Source organism: Zea mays, chromosome 1, assembly GCF_902167145.1.
Source record: "Zea mays cultivar B73 chromosome 1, Zm-B73-REFERENCE-NAM-5.0, whole genome shotgun sequence".
Classification (NCBI taxonomy): domain Eukaryota; kingdom Viridiplantae; phylum Streptophyta; class Magnoliopsida; order Poales; family Poaceae; genus Zea; species Zea mays.
Genome location: NC_050096.1, coordinates 114,328,989 through 114,351,267, shown reverse-complemented (window position 1 = coordinate 114,351,267; position 22,279 = coordinate 114,328,989).

Genomic DNA, 22,279 nt, shown 5'->3' with positions numbered 1-22,279 from the left:
CCCCAACAGTAGCCCCTCGCAATATTAATTTTTTTAAAGTGATAAATTCAGATTGCGACATGGACGAAGGCCTTAAGCCGAAGGTCCGAAAAACATCTTCCCTTTGCTAGAATAGCAACAGTCATTGACAAGCGGGACCCTCGAGATTTTAACGCACTAGGTGTATAAATAAGAGCTCACCACGAGTTCATTTGGCACGCTTTTTCGCCATCTGCTTCTTGCTCATCCAACTTTTAGCCCTTGCACACCAACACTTGCTTGGCTTTTTAAATTTTTAGGCTTCGGTTTCGAGAGCACTTTCTCAGCATTTTCAAAGATGTCTGAAGATAAGAAAGTTGTCGCTGAATTAAAGCTGAGTCTTTCCGAGGAGATGAATCTCGGCTTTCTTAAATCAATAGCAAAGACAAATACAGAGAAGATTACTAGGGAGATCTTAGAGGGTTTATCTGAAGACACTGGTGATAGTGACAGCTATGATGTGGAAAATGGTGGTGAAGATTCCGAAGATCGGCCCTGGCGACCAAGCCATGCAATTTGTGGAAAATCAAGCATAAAGCAAAGCCATCTTGTCAATATGAGGGGTAGATATTTTCGGGATTTATCTATTGTGAGGGCTGACGAAGGAGAGAAAACTTGTCCAACTCCCGAGGAGAATGAAGTCGTGATATTCCGAAGTTTCTTCAAGGCTGGACTTCGGTTTCCTTTGAGCAACTTTGTGGTAGAAGTTTTGAAGATATTTGAAATCTGCCTTCATCAAATTACTCCCGTAGCAATCATAAGGATGGGAATCTTCATATGGGCCGTGAAGAGCCAAGGTTTAGAGCCAAATGCAAAAAGTTTCTGCAGTATGCATGAGTTATTATATGAGACGAAATCATGGGGTAAAGAGCAATATCATAACAATTTTGATTGTTACAGCTTCGTTGCCCGCTCTGGGTCAAGCTGTCCCGTGCCAACTTTTCAAAAGAGATGGCCCGGAGACTGGATGAAGGAATGGTTCTATGTGAAAAACGACTTGAAAACGCGAGAAGATATTAAAGGTATCATCATGCGCCCCATCTGGCAGCGTTTTGGCCTTCGGAAACCGAAGGTGGATATTGACGAAGCCGCCGAAGAATGCCGGAGAGCCTTCGGGGTAGTTTGCTCTTTCATTGGGATGAGAGATTTGATCCAAGAACACATTGCCTTCAGAGTATGGCCACTTGTAGAAGATTGGGAAATGCCAAAGGAAACCATCAACAAACCTGACGAAGGTGGACTAGTTAGGTTAAGATACACCTTCAGATATGGAGATAAGTTTGTCGAGCCAGATGATGACTGGTTAAAATGTATTGAGGCGATAAGCGATGAACTGCTTGGACCATACTCGAAGGCAGAAGATACTACACTGTCCGCGGCCTTCGGAGGCCGGAAGAAGAAAAGACTCAATCGAGTATTTGATGCCATTGGGTTCGTCTATCTTGACTATCATTACCCAACACAGGGTCAAAAAAGGAAAGATACGACTTCTGTGAAGGAAGTTGCTTCAGCCGCTCCTAGTGAGCCAGCGCCAAAGAGGAAAAAGATGAAGGTTCTTACACACCGGCCACGCTATATTGAACCGGCCACAGTGCTTGAGTTTGTCGGTGAGGCCTCTTCGGCCACCGAAGCCAAGGAGCAGACTCCCCTGTCAAATATTGAAGAGCCGGCCAAAATGCTAGAGATGGAAAAAATAAAAGAAGTGAGAGCTGAAGAAACAAAGACATCGGAAATTTTAAGTCCTTCAGCAAGAGTTGAGGTGCCAATGCCAATGCCGATGACACAAAAAGACCTTACTACAACCCCCAAGAGGAAAAGAATGGTTAATGTGCTAGATGTACTGGAAACGATAAAATCTTCAAGCGCTACTCCGAAGATAGCTGCCGAAGTTTCAAAGACACAAACTGAGGCCGAAGCTATCAAAAGTCAAGAGGAAACTGAAACTGGGCTTTCAGAGCCTACCAAGAGGGAATTCTTGGAAATTGAAAAAGAAATGAAAAAAGAATCTGCAGAAGAAGCTTTATCTGAGAAAATCGCCACACCTATTCCCGAAGCATCTTCTGAAGCTTCTGACTATGTATTACGTCATGCTTCGGGTAAAAATTTGAGCGAAAAAGAAAAAAGAGAAGCTCAATTATATGCGCAAAAATTGAAATATCCAAAAGGGGCGCTGATATTCAACGGCAGCGGAGAAGAAGACTTCTTGTATTGTCTCCCTGACAGCAAGGAGATTTTGTCTGTCGGGAGATGAGCAAGAGCTTCGGATTCCCAACATTAGAAGACGGGCTCTCGGTGTTGTCAAAGGACGAGCTGGCCGACAGCTTAGCGTACAATAGTTTAAAGGTGAAAAAAATGAGATCTTTGTATTATTCCTTAAAACCAAAACTTTTCATTTGCTTAAACTTATTAACGTATTTTTTGCAGGGCCTTATACTTAGCAATGCCCTCAGGGCACAAAAAGATGCCGAAGACGAAGGGTGTACCATAGCCTTGAGCAACCTTCGTTCCGAGGTAATTGAACTAAGGAACGAAGGTCTCGAAAAAGATAAAATATTACATTCGTTGGCGAATAAAATAAAAGAAGATGAAGCTGCTTTCAAAGCTCAAGCTGAGGCTCAGAAGTGCGAACTTGAGGATCTTCGGAAACAGCTAGCCAGAGCTAAAGAAGAATGCACGGTTGAAGAAGCAAAACAAGAAATTAGTGAACAATGGGCAAATCATTTAGAAAAAAAACGTTGAAGTGCTTCGTGCATCCAAGAAAAGGTGTTATGAAAAATCTATAGAATGTGTTAAGAAAATAAGAACCAGCTTCGCCAGCGTTGGCGCGTTCTCAAGCGAAGAAAATTTCATGAGGGGCGACCCCGAAGGCCCAATTGGGTGGATCAGCCACGAAGCTGAAGCTTTTGAAGAAGTCTTGAATAGCCACGGAGACATATGCGCCTTCTCGGGTGCTAGGGGGATTGCTACTGTTTTGGAGAAAAAAGGCTGTGATCACGTGAAATCCTTGGCACAGACCGAAACCGATTTATCTTCTGAAGACATAAAAGACCCTTCGGTTGAGGCAAGTTTGGTTGGTGGAAAATTTTTCACCGACATCTGGGAAAATGGTGGCCGGGAGATGGCTCAAGAAATTATGCGAAGAAGCGAAAAAGGTATTCATGACGCTAGAAAAGTAGCAGAGGCCGCTGAGAAAAGTGCGGATCTCGAAGGGCGAATAGGTATTAACTACTAGTTTTTGGGTTTTTGTTGTAACTTTTTGATTTCAAACTTGCCTACACTTTGTAACATAGCCGCACCTTTTCCTCCCTCAGAGCCCGCCGAGCCATTAGCGGATCCCAACGTAAAGGGGGATGACGAGATTAGAAAAATGGCCGAAGCTATCATGGACAAAGTTGTTGATCAACTACTAAACGAAGCTGCAGAAGTAGTTCTAAGGAAGATTAGATGTTATTGTGAAAACATTTGGAATGTAATATTTGTTGAACAATATGTGTAATATTTTGTAACTTTGAATGTAATATATAAGCTATTTATGGTTCAATTCTTTACGATGCATGAAACTTTACATACATACATACCGTTTTTGAGCCTTCGGCGAAAAAACACCTTCCCTTCTTTTCATGCTTCGTAAATGATATCCGTATTTTCATAGAAAACATCCAATCTTCGTAAAATCAGTAACCAATAGATCTTTTCATTTCAGAGTTTGACGAAGGTATGCTTCTTCAATAATTATTTTTGTGCCTTGGGACTGTTTCTTCGAAACAATCTCCGAATATTAACATTGAACCCCCTTCTTGCGTCATTGATGCAATATGATGTATGATGTTATGCTATGCACATGATGTGATGATGTGATGTTATGCAAAATGATATTTGCCGAAGGTCGACGTTTATTTTTCACTGTAAGTCTCCCTTAGGAGCTTCTTTGCCTTTTACTTCAACGGAATCAACGTTTATTTTTCGTTGTAAGCCTCCCTTAGGAGCTTCTTCGCCTTTTACTTCAGCGGAATCAGTGTTTATTTTTCGCTGTAAGCCTCCCTTAGGAGCTTCTTCGCCTTTTACTTCAGCGGAATCAACGTTTATTTTTCGCTGTAAGCCTCCCTTAGGAGCTTCTTCGCCTTTTACTTCAGCGGAATCAGCGTTTATTTTTCGCTGTAAGCTCTGCATTCCCTTCGGAACGACTTTTGAGCAGAAAACTTACGCTGCGCTCCCTTAGGAACGACTTTTTGTTATTTCGAAGGTTCTCCCTGTAACCATAAGTTCTTATGCTTCGTAAACTTTTGGGACTCCGTTATTCTGTGGAGAAAGTATATTTGTACTATGGCAAAGGCGAAGCTATTACAAGAAATTGAAAACGACAAAAAACACTTAGGCTTTCAATAATTGTTCCTTAAAGAAAATGATACTGAATGCAAAAACTGGTGCCGAGGTAGGATATTTGTTAGTAAATGTGGTTTGATTCTGGCACAATACTATTGACTGTGCGAGCTTCGGACTCTTCTCTGAAGTCTCGTTGGTGTTGAGTATGCTGACTCCCATCTGGCTGCTGGCCTCGTTGCATTGGTGGTGGAGGCGGAGGCTGTTGCCAAGATGCCTGAGATTGACTTGCCGAAGCAACAGAAGCTGCAGGGTGGTTGCCCACATACTCTGGGATATAAGGCGAGTGGTACGAAGCAGTATGCATAACTTGCTTCGGCTGGGTCTGTTGGGCTGCAGCTTCTGCTGTTTCCTTTTGTTTCTGGATAGTGACATGGCACATCCTGGTGGTGTGGCCCTTGTCCTCACCACAGAATAGGCAATAAATTTTCCTGGGTTGATCCCCAAATCTTCCTCCGAAGCCCCTGGCACCTCTGCCCCTTGGAGCTAGAGGCCGAGGATAGGTCTGCTGCTGCCCCGAAGCCTGGGAGGAATATTGCGGCCTCTGCTGCTGGCTTCCCCTGTCATCATTCTGAGCGGAATGAATCGATCTGACATGTCTAGGATGAATTCTCCCTCCGAAGCCCCTGGCTATTTCGGAGAACCTGTAAGCTTCCTCCCTTCTTTGTCGAAAGTCATTGTCAGCGCGGATGTATTCATCCATCTTCTGAAGCAGTTTCTCCAAAGTCTGAGGGGGCTTCCTGGCAAAGTATTGAGCTGAAGGTCCCGGCCGAAGCCCCTTAATCATGGCCTTAATGACAATTTCATTGGGCACTGTTGGCGCTTGTGCCCTCAGGCGTAAGAACCTCGCACATACGCCTGGAGATATTCTTCGTGGTCTTGGGTGCACTGGAATAAGGCTTGAGTGGTGACCGGCTTCGTTTGAAACCCTTGGAAACTGGTGATCAGCATATCCTTCAGCTTCTGCCATGATGTGATTGTTCCTGGCCGAAGGGAGGAGTACCAGGTTTGTGCAACATTCTTGACGGCCATGACGAAAGACTTCGCCATGACTGCAGTATTGCCACCATAGGAAGATATCGTTGCTTCGTAGCTCATCAGAAACTGCTTCGGATCTGAGTGTCCGTCATACATGGGGAGTTGAGGTGGCTTGTAAGACGGAGGCCAAGGTGTAGCCTGCAGTTCTGCTGATAGAGGAGAAGCATCATCAAAAGCAAAATTCCCATGATGGAAATTCTCATACCAGTCATCCTCGTTGAAGAAGCCCTCTTGATGAAGCTCTCTGTGTTGAGGCCTTCGGTTCTGCTCATCTTGAGTAAGATGGCGAACTTCTTCAGAGGCTTCGTCTATCTGCCTTTGCAGATCAGCCAGCCTAGCCATCTTTTCCTTCTTCCTTTGCACCTGCTGATGGAGCATCTCCATATTTCTGATCTCTTGGTCCAAGTCGTCCTCCTGAGGCGTTGGACTGGTGGCCTTCCTCTTCTGGCTTCGGGCCTCCCGAAGAGAGAGGGTCTCTTGGTTGGGGTCCAGCGGCTGCAGAGCGGCAGCCCCTGTTGCTGAAGCTTTCTTTGGCGGCATGACGAAGGTCTATGCTTGCCGAAGGTGTTCGAAACTCAAAAAGTGGAAGTGAGTTCACCGGAGGTGGGCGCCAATGTTGGGGACTTGTTCTCAAATGCTAAGAGTTAAGAACAAGGCAACATAAAAAGTGTTAAATGTTAAAGTCCTTCGTCCTTCGAAACATTATCTCCCTTCGGATATAATGAATTCCGGACGAAGGTTATGAAGAACAAACCTTCTTAAACACAATAGATGATGAAGAAGGATTCATACACAAGATATGAAAATAACATAAACACTTTAAATGTTATTACCAACTTATTTTTATTTGCGAGACTGTATCGACAATAACAAATTATAAATGTACCTTCGGCTCAAAGGAAAGCATGGGTACAAACGTGACGCGAAAGTAAATGCTAAGTCAGCGTGAACAGTACGGGAGTACTGTTCATCTATTTATAGGCACGGGACGCAGCCCATGTAAAATTACACCCATGCCCTTTACATTTGCTAATAACTCTATAGCAATCCATCGGGGTTCAAATAGCCTTTTCCCTTTTAAGTCAGTTTCTTTTTCTGCTATCACGCCGAAGCTCCCCTGCGCATAGCTTCGGCTCTGCGCCATCCTTCATACTCTTTGTGCATCTTCATGCTGTGGTTTTGATTTGTGTCCGAAGGTACCTGTTTACACATTATACTCTAGAGACATAGTTAAATCATGTTTTTGAGGACCTTCGGAAGCCGAAGGCCCCCAACACTTGTTTAGCACGTATATAAGCAAAAAGAAGGTAATGCTCTCAATGCATTCTGTAGTTTGTATGTATAGGGATCAGGATATGTATACGAAGTTGTACACCAGATCCTTACTATAAACAAAGGCACAGTGTCATGCATGCGGGGCCTCCCTGATCGGAATTGCTCTACCTCCGAAGCTATTCTACTTTTCTGCCTTCGAGCTATTGTTTTGGTCTCCTAAGGTATAACTGTAATCAGGAAGGAAAAAGAAAAGACAAGCATCGGTAACAACTTGTTTCGATCGCCTTTACTTATCTTGCCTTTCTTAAATCTGTAAATATGACAAACTTCTTCCTTCAATCTATCTTCTATCAAGGGACAGATTGAAAGAATGAAGACCCAATACTTATAATTGTGTTTCTCTATTTTGGTCCTTCACATGAATCTTAACAGGTGCTCAACATTGGTGCCCAGGAGACGAAGCCACAGCTTTCAGGTTCCACTACTACAACTAACCCATCGCCTAGCCATCGGGGATTCCCTCCACCATTAATCCTAGGACCCCGCCCTATGAGCATGTGCACTTAGGTCACCAATAGTTCCTAGTGCAGGATATGCACCAATAGGACAGAAGAGAGCCCTCCAAAGCTCTATAGTAAACATCATGCTCACCAACTCGAAGCACATATATTAAGGCTAAAGGGGTTGGAAAGAAGAAGCAAAGCTATTGCAGAACTAGAAATTTTGTATCTTTTCATACTTTTATTTTTCTAGTCTTTCGCCTTTATCTCAATAGACTACAAGAATACATAAGTTGTAAATGTAACTTTGAGGATGCACCTACAAGTGTACCAAAAATAGAATAAAACAATCCTGAAGACCTTCGTATGAAGATAAATCAGTCACCCAGTAATAGTGACAAGACTCTAAAGTCCTTCAAGTGGAAGATAGAGTAAAAATGAAGTCACCTAGTAATGGTGACAAGACTTCGAAGTCCTTCAAGTGGAAGGTATAGTCAAAATGAAGTCACCCAGCAATGGTGTCAAGACTCCAAAGTCCTTCAAGTGGAAGGCAGAGTAAAAAAAGTCAGCCAGTAATGGTGACAAGACTCTGAAATCCTTCGAGTGAAAGGTAGAGTAAAAAAGAAGTCACATAGTAATGGTTGTAAGACTCCGATGTCCTTCAAGTGGATGGTAGAGTCAAAAAGAAGTCACCTAGTAATGGTGACAAGACTCTGAAGTCCTTCGAGTGAAAGGTAGAGTCAAAAAGAAGTCACATAGTAATGGTTGTAAGACTCCGATGTCCTTCAAGTGGATGGTAGAGTCAAAAAGAAGTCACCTAGTAATGGTGACAAGACTCCAAAGTCCTTCAACTAGAAGGCAGAGTCAAAAAGAGCTTCTAAAGTCCTTCGTAGTAAGGCACACTTGTGTAACTAAAATAAGCATAATGTTTGCGACCATTCATCTTAAATAATGCATGGTTAATCGCTATTACCTTCGACAAAGCACCCTTCATATTTTATGTTTATAAACCCTTTGTATTATACATAGATGAGAATGAAACACACCCTTGTTACTTTCTAAGATTTTCTCAATTCGCTTAACATTTGTCTCAATCACAAAGAAGAAGGTGCCTACAGTTTTAAAGTTGTTTAACACCTTTGTTATGCATGAAAACAAGGAAAAGTGCTTTTTGCCTTTAGCTCAATAATACTTTTTTGGTTTCACACATCATAGAGCACAACATAAGATTGTAATACAAAGACATACAAAGTTTTTTACCTCACATTCCTTAGAAAATTATACAAGGTTCTTTACAAAAATGTTCATTGGTCTTCTTTCATGACCTTATTAGCAACTTCGTAACAAATTTGAAAAACGATATCATCCAACGTCTTGTTCACTTGCCTAATAATAGCTATTTTTTCTTTTAGCTCTTCGACATCATCTTCGACAGTAACATACTCTTCAATTTACTGCAGAAGAGCAACTTTTCTGGAGTCTTACCAAACGTACACATATAAACAAAGGCACCATGTCATGCATGGGGGGCCTCCCTGATCGAAATTGCTCTACCTCTGAAACTATTCTACTTTTTTGCCTTCGAGCTATTGTTTTGGTCTTCTAAGGTATAACCATAATCATTTGTAATCAGGAAGGAAAAAGAAAAGACATGCATCAGTAACAACTTGTTTCGATCGCCTTTACTTATCTTGCCTTTCTTAAATATATAAATATGACAATCGTTTTCCTTCAATCTATCTTCTATTAAGGGATAGATTGAAAGAACAAAGACCCAATACATATAATTGTGTTTCCCTATTTTGGTCCTTCACATGAATCTTAACAGGTGCTCAACATTGGTGCCCACGAGACGAAGCCACAACTTTCAGGTTCCACTACTTCAACTAACCCATCGCCTAGCCATCTGGGATTCCCTCCACCATTCATCCTAGGACCCCACCCTATGAGTAGGTGCACTTAGGTCACCAACAGTTCCTAGTGTAGGATATGCACCAATAGGACAGAAGGGAGCCCTCCAAAGCTCTATAGTAAACATCATGCTCACCAACTCGAAGCACATATATTAAGGCTAAAGGGGTTGGATAGTGCAAACACAAGGTTGACTTGTCTCTTGTGGTTCGGGTTGATGATGAGTGATTGTCAATGGGTAGCACTCTGGGGTAGTCAGTGGACTGACCAGAGTGTGAGATTATGCTTGTGCAACCATGTCGGTCGACTTCTGGTGTGCAGGTGTGGAGCACAAGAACGGTGGTCGATGGCTGAGGTGAACGTCATGTGGGCTCGTGCTGATGGAGCGGGAGCGGTGAAGGGCGAGTGCTAGGTCTTGACTGACGGATCAGAGCAGCCAGGTGACCAACCGCGGTGGCTAACACCTAGGACATGCACTTGTGCGAGGACGTGGTGGAGTGGAGCGTGCTGCCGGCGTGGTCGAGGACTAGCGGGACATACGTCTAATCGTGGAGGACGTGCACGACGTGCGACGCTCACGACAGGTTTGGTGGTTTGGGCCTCAAAACCACCGAGCGCTACAGATGGCAGGTTTTATTGAATTTGGGCCTCAAAACTCGGCGGTGGCGGTTCCAGAGGGAACCGGTGGTGGCACGTGACGTGATCGCGGAGGGTGCGTCAAGGCGAAGCAACTCCATGTGAAGGACGTCGCCGTCGGATCGAAAACCTAAGAGTTGGTCCATTTCGCCCCCGGTGGAGTGGATAGGCTCTATGTAAATAGGGGTTGTTTAGGAAGTGAGAATAACCCTCTATAAATAGAGGGGAGGGCTGGTTAGTTCAACATCCCTTGGTTGCCATTTGTTTTGAGCACTCATTCTAGAGCTCATAGTTTTCTCTCTAGGTAGACACCAGTTGAGCCGAGGGTTCTGCAGCAATTTTGTCCTTCGACTGTGTTCTTGATTTTCAAATTTAATCAGAGGAAGTGCCACCGGTCTGACCCATAGGGATCTTTGGCTTCAAATCTCAGTTTGTACCCTTGCTGGAATTTCTAAAGTTTTATAGTTTTGGTTTCTCCTTTTCCTTGATCTTGAGTTGTTGGTGAAAAACCTTTGATTCCTTTGAGAGGATTTGGTTTGGGGATTGATTGGTGGTGAGTTGCACTCTTCGGACCACTGCATTCACCTAGTTATTGCAGATTTTGGTCACAAATTGAGAAAAACTTAGTTTGAACTCGTTCTAGAAAACCCTAACAAAACCCTAATTTCTGGCTGTATTTTTAAATCTGCAGGTGATTCACAAGTCCAATTGAGCTCAAAATTTGGGGAGTTCTTGGAAACGTATTTGTTCAGGTGTGTGTAAAATTTCATCTCAATCAGAGTTTGTTTGGTCTAGTTTTTAATTGAAGAACATAATTTCGTACTGCTGAAAACAACACTTGTTGACGATACTGTATTGGACCGTTTTGGACTTTTTGGTGTCCGATTTGCGATCCGTTTGTTTTGCTGGTCTCATGTGAGTATTAGGAACATTTTGTCATCATGAGATAACTCATTCGCTATTGTGTTCATGGTTTGAGCACTTGCTTCATCTCAATTGAAGTGAAGTTTTCATTCTCAGTGTTTGGAAACAAAATCCAATTGGCTCCCATTCACCCCCCCTCTGGTCACCTTACCGGTCCTACAATTGGTATCAGAGCCGGTTAAGAATTTCTCTTCCCTAATTGGTTCGAAATCCACGTAAGCGACATGGAACGAGGTGTTGGCAAACCTCCATTTTTCGATGAGACCAATTGCCCGTACTAGAAGATTCGCATGTCTGCGTATCTTCAGAGCATCAGTTACCGGGTTTGGGAAATTTGCCTTGATGTGATTTTCAATGCTACAAGTCACCGGATCACTCCAATTCAAATGGAGTTCCATAATTCGAACAACAAAACTCGAAACGCTTTGTTCTCGTGTCTCTCGCTCGGTGAGTTTGAGCGAGTTGGACATCTGACTATGGCTCATTAGATCTGGTCTACTCTCGAGAGATTCCATGAGGGCAATGTGAAAGGGAAATAGGCTTACACCTTTTCCTAAATAGATTTTGGTGGTTGAGTTGCTCAACACAAATAATTGGACTAACTAGTTTGCTCTAGTCTATAAGTTTTACAGGTGCCAAAGGTTCACAATAGACCAATAAAAAGACCAAGAAAGGGTTCAAACAAAAAGAGTTTAAGAAATCCCAAAGGCACCCTGGTCTGGCGCACCAGACTGTCCAGTGTGCCACCGGATAGTGTCCGGTGCACCAGGGAACTCGACGCTGAACTCCTCACCTTCGGGAAAATCAGAGGGCGCTCTGCTATAATTCACCGGACCGTCCAGTGTGCCAGCGGAGCAATGGCTACATCAAGCGCAACGGTCGACTGCAACGCATTTAATGCGCGCCTGCACGCAGAGGTCAGAACACGCGCAGTTGGCGCACCGGACAGTCTCAAGGACATGTCCGGTGCACCACCGGACAGCCCAGAGGCCCCACAAGTCAGAGCTCCAACGGTCGAACCCCAACGGCTGGCTGACGTGGCTGGCGCACCGGACTGTCTGGTGCGCCATGCGACAGCAAACTTCCAATGACCACATTTTGGTGGTTGGGGCTATAAATACCCCAACCACCCCACATTCAATGGCATCCAAGTTTCTGCACTTCTACACCTTACAAGAGCTATAGCATTCAATACAAAGACACACCAAAGAGATCAAATCCTCTCCCAACTCCACACAAAGCTCTAGTGATTAGAGAGAGAGAGATTTGTTGTGTTCATTTGAGCTCTTGTGCTTGGATTGCTTCTTTTCTTTCTCATTCTTTCTTGAGATTCACTCAATTGTAACCAAGGCAAGGGACACCAATTGTGTGGTGGTCCTTGCGGGGACTTGGTGTCCCGTGTGATTGAGAAGAGAAGCTCACTCGGTCTAAGTGACCGTTTGAGAGAAGGAAAGGGTTGAAAGAGACCCGGTCTTTGTGACCACCTCAACGGGGAGTAGGTTTGCAAGAACCGAACCTCGGTAAAACAAATCCTTGTGTCTCACTCTTCATTCGCTTGTGATTTGTTTTTCACCCTCTCTCTCGGACTCGATTATATTTCTAACGCTAACCCGGCTTGTAGTTGTGATTAACTTTGTAAATTTCAGTTTCGCCCTATTCACCCCCCTCTAGGCGACTTTCAATTGGTATCAGAGCCTGGTGCTTCATTAGAGCCTAACCGCTCGAAGTGATGTCGGGAGATCACGCCAGAAAGGAGATGGTGACCGGCGACAAGCCCGCTACAAGCCTCGGGAAGGCTCCATCGGGAGAGTCCTGCAACAAAGGAAAGGAGAAGGAGTCCTCCTCCCACAAGTCGCATCGGAGTGGCGACAAGAAGAAGAAGATGAGGAAGGTGGTCTACTACGAGACCGATTCTTCATCGCCATCCACCTCCGGCTCCGACGTGCCATCCATTACTTCTAAGCGCCACGAGCGCAAGAAGTATAGTAAGATTCCCCTATGCTACCCTCGTATTTCAAAGCGTACTCCTTTACTCTCTATTCCATTAGGCAAACCACCGGTTTTTGACGGTGAAGATTATAATATGTGGAGTGACAAAATGAGGCATCATCTAACCTCACTCCACACAAGCATTTGGAATGTTGTTGAGTTTGGTGTACAGGTACCATCCGTAGGGGATGAAGACTATGACTCGGACGAAGTGGCCCAAATCCACCACTTCAACTCCCAAGCCACTACTATACTCCTCGCCTCTCTAAGTCGAGAGGAGTATAATAAGGTGCAAGGGTTGAAAAGCGCAAAGGAAATTTGGGATGTCCTCAAGACCGCGCACGAAGGAGACGAGGTGACAAAGATCACCAAGAGAGAGACGATCGAGGGGGAGCTCGGTCGCTTCATGCTTCACCAAGGGGAGGATCCGCAAGCTATGTACAACCGCTTGAAGACCTTGGTGAACCAAGTGCTCAACCTCGGGAGCACAAAATGGGATGACCATGAGATGGTCAAGGTTATTCTTAGATCCCTCGTTTTTCTTAACCCTACACAAGTTCAATTAATTCGAGGTGATCCTAGATACAAGCTAATGTCTCCCGAGGAAGTTATAGGAAAATTTGTGAGCTTTGAGCTAATGATTAAAGGCTCAAAGAAAATCATCGAGCAAGGCACCTCCTCCACGCCCGAGGCACAACCCGTCGCATTCAAGGCAACGGAGGAGAAGAAGGAAGAGTCTACACCAAGTAGGCTCCCCATCGACGCCTCAAAGCTCAACAATGAGGAGATGGCTTTAATCATCAAAAGCTTTCGACAAATCCTCAAGCAACGGAGGGGGAAGGACTACAAGCCCCGCTCCAAGAAGGTTTGCTACAAGTGTGGTAAGCCCGGTCACTTTATTGCAAAATGTCCTATTTCTAGTGACAGTGACAGGGGCGACGACAAGAAGAGGAGAAGAAAGGAAAAGAAGAGGTACCACAAGAAGAAGGGCGGCGATGCCCATGTGTGCCGCGAGTGGGACTCCGATAAGAGCTCCACCGACTCCTCCTCCGACGAGGACGTCGCCAACATCGCCATCAACAAGGGACTTCTCTTCCCCAACGTCGACCACAAGTGCCTTATGGCAAAGGACGGCAAAAGGAAGAAGGTTAAATCTAAATCCTCCACTAAATATGCATCCTCTAGTGATAAAGACAATTCTAGTAATGAGGAGGATAATTTGTTTACCCTTTTTGACAACCTTAACATGGAACAAAAAGAAAAGTTAAATGAATTGATTAGCGCTATTCATGATAAGGATGAACTCTTGGATAGCCAAGAGGACTTCCTAATTAAGGAAAATAAGAAACATGTTAAGGTTAAGAATGCTTATGCTCTAGAAAGGGAAAAATGTGAAAAATTATCTAGTGAGCTAAGCACTTGTCATGATGTTATTGCCAACCTTAGAAATGAAAATGCTAAATTAGTTGCTAAGGTTGATTCAAATGTTTGTGATGATTCATATGTCAATCTTAGAAATGATCATGATATTTCTATTGCTAAGATTGAAAAATTGAATGCCTCTCTTGCTAGCCTTAGAATTGAAAATGAAAAATTAATTGCTAAGGCTAAAGACTTAGATGTTTGCAATGCTTCTATTTCCGATCTTAGAAGTGAAAATGATATTTTACATGCTAAGATTGTTGAACTAAAAACTTGCAAACCCTCTACATCTACCGTTGAGCATGTTTCTATTTGCACTAGATGTAGAGATGTTGATATTGATGCTATTCATGATCATATGGTCTTAATTAAACAACAAAATGATCATATAGCAAAATTAGATGCTAAAATTGCCGAGCATGAACTTGAAAATGAAAAATTTAAATTTGCTCGTAGTATGCTTTATAGTGGGAGACGCCCTGGCATCAAGGATGGCATTGGCTTCCAAAAGGGAGACAATGTCAAACTTAATGCCCCTCCTAAAAAATTGTCTAACTTTGTTAAGGGCAAGGCTCCCATGCCTCAGGATAACGAGGGTTACATTTTGTACCCTGCCGGTTATCCCGAGCATAAAATTAGGAGAATTCATTCTAGGAAGTCTCACTCTGGCCTTAATCATGCTTTTATGTATAAGGGTGAGACATCTAGCTCTAGGCAATCAACTCGTGCTAAATTGCCTAGAAAGAAAACTCCTAGTGCATCAAATGAACCTAGCATTTCATTTAAAACTTTTGATGCATCTTATGTTTTGACTAACAAATCCGGCAAAGTAGTTGTCAAGTATGTTGGGGGCAAACACAAGAGTTCCAAGACTTGTGTTTGGGTACCCAAAGTTCTTGTATCTAATGTCAAAGGACCCAAAACTGTTTGGGTACCTAAAATCAAGAACTAAACTTGTTTTGTAGGTTTATGCATCTGGGGGCTCAAGTTGGATCATCGATAGCGGGTGCACAAACCACATGACAGGGGAGAAGAAGATGTTCTCCTCCTACGAGAAAAACCAAGATCCCCAACGAGCTATCACATTCGGGGATGGAAATCAAGGTTTGGTCAAAGGATTGGATAAAATTGCTATATCTCCTGACCATTCCATTTCCAATGTTTTTCTTGTTGATTCATTAGATTACAATTTGCTTTCCGTATCTCAATTATGCAAAATGGGCTACAACTGTCTATTTACTAATGTAGGTGTCACTGTCTTTAGAAGAAGTGATGATTCAGTAGCATTTAAGGGAGTGTTAGAAGGTCAGCTATACTTAGTTGATTTCAATAGAGCTGAACTCGACACTTGCTTAATTGCTAAGACTAACATGGGCTGGCTCTGGTATCGCCGACTAGCACATGTTGGGATGAAGAATCTTCACAAGCTTCTAAAGGGAGAACACATTTTAGGACTAACCAATGTTCATTTTGAGAAAGACAGGATTTGTAGCGCATGCCAAGCTGGGAAGCAAGTTGGCGCTCATCATCCACATAAGAACATCTTAACAACCGACAGACCACTGGAGCTCCTCCACATGGACCTATTCGGCCCGATCGCTTACATAAGCATCGGCGGGAGTAAGTACTGTCTTGTTATTGTGGATGACTATTCTCGCTTCACTTGGGTGTTCTTTTTGCAGGAAAAATCACAAACCCAAGAAACTTTAAAGGGATTCTTGAGACGGGCTCAAAATGAGTTCGGCTTGAGGATCAAGAAAATTAGAAGCGATAATGGAACGGAGTTCAAGAATTCACAAATCGAAGGCTTCCTTGAGGAGGAGAGCATCAAGCATGAGTTCTCTTCTCCCTACACGCCACAACAAAATGGTGTAGTGGAGAGGAAGAATAGAACTCTATTGGACATGGCAAGAACCATGCTTGATGAGTACAAGACTTCGGATCGGTTTTGGGCCGAGGTGGTCAACACCGCCTGCTACGCCATCAACTGGTTGTATCTACACCGAATCCTCAAGAAGACATCTTACGAACTCCTAACCGGTAAAAAGCCCAATGTTTCATATTTTAGAGTCTTTGGTAGCAAATGTTTTATTCTTGTTAAAAGAGGAAGAAAATCAAAATTTGCTCCTAAGGCTGTAGAAGGCTTTTTACTAGGATATGATTCAAACACAAGGGCATATAGAGTCTTTAACAAGTCCACTGGACTAGTTGAAGTTTCTTGTGACATTGTGTTTGATGAGACTAACGGCTCTCAAGTAGAGCAAGTTGATCTTGATGAATTAGATGATGAAGAGGCTCCGTGCGTCGCGCTAAGGAACATGTCCATTGGGTATGTGTGTCCTAAGGAATCCGAAGAGCCCATTCAAGCACAAGATCAACCATCCTCCTCCATGCAAGCATCTCCACCAACTCAAGATGAGGATGAGGCTCAAGATGATGAAGAAGAAGATCAAGAAGATGAGCCCACCTCAAGACGACGGAAATGATCAAGGGGGAGATGCAAATGATCAAGACAAGGAGGATGAGCAAGTTCCAAGGCCGCCACACCCAAGAGTCCACCAAGCAATCCAACGAGATCACCCCGTCAACACCATCCTCGGCGACATTCATAAGGGGGTAACCACTAGATCTCGTGTTGCACATTTTTTTGAGCATTACTCTTTTGTTTCCTCTATTGAGCCACACAGGGTAGAGGAAGCACTTCAAGATTCGGATTGGGTGATGGCGATGCAAGAGGAGCTCAACAACTTCACGAGGAATGAGGTATGACATTTAGTTCCACGTCCTAACCAAAATGTTGTAGGAACCAAGTGGGTCTTCCGCAACAAACAAGACGAGCATGGTGTGGTGACTAGGAACAAAGCCCTACTTGTGGCCAAGGGATATTCACAAGTCGAAGGTTTGGATTTCGGTGAAACCTTCGCACCCGTAGCTAGGCTTGAGTCAATTCGCATTTTACTTGCCTATGCTACTTACCATGGCTTCAAGCTTTATCAAATGGACGTGAAGAGTGCCTTCCTCAACGGACCCATCAAGGAAGAGGTCTATGTTGAGCAACCTCCTGGCTTTGAAGATAGTGAGTATCCTAACCATGTCTATAGGCTGTCTAAGGCGCTTTATGGGCTCAAGCAAGCCCCAAGAGCATGGTATGAATGCCTAAGAGATTTCCTTATTGCTAATGGCTTCAAAGTCGGCAAGGCCGATCCTACTTTATTTACTAAAACACTTGCAAATGATTTGTTTGTATGCCAAATTTATGTTGATGATATTATATTTGGGTCTACTAACGAATCTACATGTGAGGAATTTAGTAGGATCATGACACAGAAATTCGAGATGTCAATGATGGGGGAGTTGAAGTATTTTCTAGGATTCCAAGTCAAGAAACTCCAAGAGGGCACCTTCATTAGCCAAACAAAGTACATTCAAGACATTCTAACCAAGTTTGGGATGAAGGACGCCAAGCCCATCAAGACACCCATGGGAACTAATGGGCATCTCGACCTCGACACGGGAGGTAAATCCGTAGATCAAAAGGTATACCTGTCGATGATAGGTTCTTTACTCTATTTATGTGCTTCACGACCGGATATTATGCTTTCTGTATGCATGTGTGCAAGATTCCAAGCCGATCCTAAGGAAGCTCACCTTAGGGCCGTAAAACGAATCTTGAGATATTTAGTTTATACTCCTAAGTTTGGCCTTTGGTACCCCAGGGGATCCACATTTGATTTAATTGGTTATTCCGATGCCGATTGGGCAGGGTGCAAAATTAATAGAAAGAGCACATCGGGGACTTGCCAGTTCTTGGGAAGATCTCTGGTGTCTTGGGCTTCAAAGAAGCAAAATTTTGTGGCTCTTTCAACTGCCGAAGCCGAGTATATTGCCGCAGGCCATTGTTGTGCGCAATTGCTTTGGATGAGGCAAACCCTTAGGGACTATGGTTACAAATTAACCAAAGTTCCTCTTCTATGTGATAATGAGAGTGCAATCCACATGGCGGATAATCCCGTTGAGCATAGCCGCACTAAACACATAGCCATTCGGTATCATTTTCTAAGGGATCACCAACAAAAGGGGGATATCGAGATTGCATATGTTAGCACCAAAGAACAATTAGCCGATATCTTTACCAAGCCATTGGATGAACAAACTTTTACCAAACTTAGGCATGAGCTAAATATTCTTGATTCTAGAAATTTTTATTGATGTCTTGCATACATAGCTCATATGTATACCTTTGATCATCTCTTTCATGTGCTATGACTAATGTGTTCTTTCAAGTCCATTTCATGCTAAGTCATAGATTGAAAGGGAAAAGGAGTCTTCGGCAAAGACAAGGCTTCCACTCCGCTTCATCGAATCATTCACTCTTCGCTGTCGCTCCGCACTACCCTCCAACTTTGGTATAATCTTCACTCCTTTATTTCTATCCAAAAGGGGAGAGAGTAGTTTAAAAAGGGCTTATATTTCACTCAAATATCCGTTTTTGGCGATTCATGCCAAAGGGGGAGAGAGTATTAGTCCAAAGCAAAAGGACCGCACCACCACCAATTTCAAAAATTTATTTGGTATGGAGTCTATTAATTGGTGATGTTTTTTTTTCAATTGGTATCTTATTTTGATACAATTTCAAATTCGTATACCCTCTTCAAAATTAATATCTAAAACCCTCTTGAACACTAAGAGGAGGATTTCATTAAGGAGGAGTTTTTGTTTAGTCAAAGGAAAAACATTTGAAACAGGGGGAGACAATTTCAAAACTTGAAAATGCTTCTCAAAAATCTTATTCATTTACCTTTGACTATTTGCAAAAGAACTTTGAAAAGAATTTCTAAAACATTTTGCAAAAACAAAACATGTGGTGCAAGCGTGGTCCAAAATGTTAATAAAAAGAAAAGACATCCATGCGCATCTAGTAAGTATTATTGGTTTCATTCCAAGCAACCTTTGCACTTACATTATGCAAACTAGTTCAATTCTGCACTTCTATATTTGCTTTGGTTTGTGTTGGCATCAATCACCAAAAAGGGGAAGATTGAAAGGGAAATAGGCTTACACCTTTTCCTAAATAGATTTTGGTGGTTGAGTTGCTCAACACAAATAATTGGACTAACTAGTTTGCTCTAGTCTATAAGTTTTACGGGTGCCAAAGGTTCACAATAGACCAATAAAAAGACCAAGAAAGGGTTCAAACAAAAAGAGCTTAAGAAATCCCAAAGGCACCCTGGTCTGGCGCACCGGACTGTCCGGTGCACCAGGGAACTCGACGCTGAACTCCTCACCTTCGGGAAAATCAGAGGGCGCTCCGCTATAATTCACTGGACCGTCCGGTGACGCACCGGACAGTGTCCGATGACACACCGGACTGTCCGGTGTGCCAGCGGAGCAACGGCTACTTCAAGCGCAACTGTCGACTGCAACGCATTTAATGCGCGCCTACGCGCACAGAGGTCAGAACACGCGCAGTTGGCGCACCGGACAGTCTACAGGACCTGTCTGGTGCACCACCGGACAGCCCAGAGGCCCCACAAGTCAGAGCTCCAACGGTCGAACCCCAACTGCTGGCTGACGTGGCTGGCGCACCGGACTGTCCGGTGGCGCACCAGACTGTCCGGTGCGCCATGCGACAACAAACTTCCAACGACCACATTTTGGTGGTTGGGGCTATAAATACCCCAACCACCCCACATTCAATGGCATCCAAGTTTCTGCAATTCTACACCTTACAAGAGCTATAGCATTCAATACAAAGACACACCAAAGAGATCAAATCCTCCCAACTCCACACAAAGCTCTAGTGATTAGAGAGAGAGATTTGTTGTGTTCATTTGAGCTCTTGCGCTTGGATTGCTTCTTTTCTTTCTCATTCTTTCTTGAGATTCACTCAATTGTAACCAAGGCAAGAGACACCAATTGTGTGGTGGTCCTTGTGGGGACTTAGTGTCCCGTGTGATTGAGAAGAGAAGCTCACTCGGTCTAAGTGACCGTTTGAGAGAGGGAAAGGGTTGAAAGAGACCCGGTCTTTGTGACCACCTCAACGGGGAGTAGGTTTGCAAGAACCGAACCTCGGTAAAACAAATCCTTGTGTCTCACTCTTCATTCGCTTATGATTTGTTTTTCACCCTCTCTCTCAGACTCGATTATATTTCTAACGCTAACCCGGCTTGTAGTTGTGATTAACTTTGTAAATTTCAGTTTCGCCCTATTCACCCCCCCTCTAAGCGACTTTCATAATGATCATGTGAAGACCAGACTGTTTGAGACGTACAGGCGAGAGTACGAGAACTTCACACACTTGGCTAGAGAGACCATTTATTCTATGTTCTCTAGGTTCTAGTCAATTGTGAACAAGATGCGTGCCAACAAGGCATAGCTACCCTATAGTGATCATGATAGAGCACTGAAATTACTACATGCTCTAGATCGGAGGGTTTGGGAGGTGAAGGTCTCGGTGATCATCGAGTCACCCAACTACGAGACTCTCACCGTGGACGAGCTCTTTAGCAAGCTCAAGTCCATAGAGATTGACCACCAGACTCGGGCCAAGTTTGAGAACTCTAGTGCACCCACCATGGCCCTGGTCTCTGGACGTGGTTCTGCTTCTAACTCCTCACCTGCTATGTTTGCTCTATCTTCTTTGTTGTCTATTGTAGAGGAGCATGTGGAGAGCCTTGGGGATGAGGAGCTGGCACTTGTGGCCAGCCGGTTCACACAGTTCCACAACAACCGTATGAGCTGGCGGTGTGGCGGGTCCAAGGACGGATGCTACAACTGTGGCGATCCCGACCACTTCATTGCCAGCTGCCCCATGAAGGGCAAATCGGAGTCTGGCCTACACGACCATCACTTCGGTCAGCGCAAGGGCAATTACTCATCTGGCAAGTACAAGTCCAAGGGAGGATTTGACAAGGAGGCGCTCAAGAAGAAGTACCTTTAGAAGGCAAAGATCAAGGAGCGTGCCTTCCTCGCCTCCCTCAGCAACCTCGACCAAGACTCCGATGATGTTGTATCTTCCTCGAGCGACGAGGAGACTGAGAGGTGGGTCGAGGACAAGCTGAACAGGTTGTGCTTCATCACCGACACTGCAGGAGGCTTCTGCACCATTGCACTTGGTGAGGACGCGATCGGCACCAGTGACGACAAAGACATCGGCAACGACACTACTTCTGAGGTACTACCTTCCACCGATGATCTCGCCGCTGAGATAGAAGAGCTAAACACTGCTTTGGCTAGTCAGGATAAGTTGCTTAGGCAGGCTGCTCATGAGAGGAGAGAGTTTAGATCCAAGTACGAGAGCACGCTTAGGGAACTTGAGTCTGCTAGAGCTTTAGTTGAGGTGTCCGAAGAGACTGAATGTGATGAGTGCGCTCTACACATGTCGAAGATCACCACTTTGCAGACCAAGTACTCCACCTTGCTAGATGAGCGCAACGAGTTGAGATCTAGGTCTATCCTGTTGGGTGCGTGTACCGTTTGTCTTGGCTTGCAGTCTGAGCTAGCAGAGAGAGACGCTAGGATAGCTTTGCTTGAGAAGGCTAGCTCAGTGAGTGCCCCTACACCTGCGTAGTGTGCACTTTGTGAGGGTTTGCAATCTACCCTTTAGTCCTGCAGACATGATAAGACAAGAATCACGGAAGAAAACGCATACCTTCGATCTATCTTGAGTTGGGTGTCATGCAGTGAGCCTAGTTGGGCATGATGGTCAGTCAGTTCAAGAGGGGAACTGGCGGATCGGGGTTAGGCTTTGCTACTAAGGATGGGAGTGTCGCTCTCTTTGGGAAGGTTGGTGAGTGTAGTGGTTTGACACCTTCAGAGAAACCTTGACCCACTCCCAAGCTTATCAAAACCACCCCTACTAAGCCTGTCACCCCTGTGAGAGATGGTGTGATTGATGAACCTGTGAGAGCTCCTCCTTAGAAACAAGTGTGGCTTCCAAAACCTAACCATCTTAGGAACACACTTGACACCTTTCCCGTCATCTCTAGCGATTCCCTTTCTAGAGCCCCTCAGCCATCCAAAAAGAAAGCCCCTCCCACAAACAAAATCCACCCAAGAGAGAGGTGAGGTACCATTGTGAGTATTGTGAGAGGGATGGGCATCTAGCTTCATTTTGCTTTAGGAGGAAGAGAGATGAGCGGCGGGTTTCTGAGTCGAGCAGGAAGGACATGAACCACCCCTCTCAT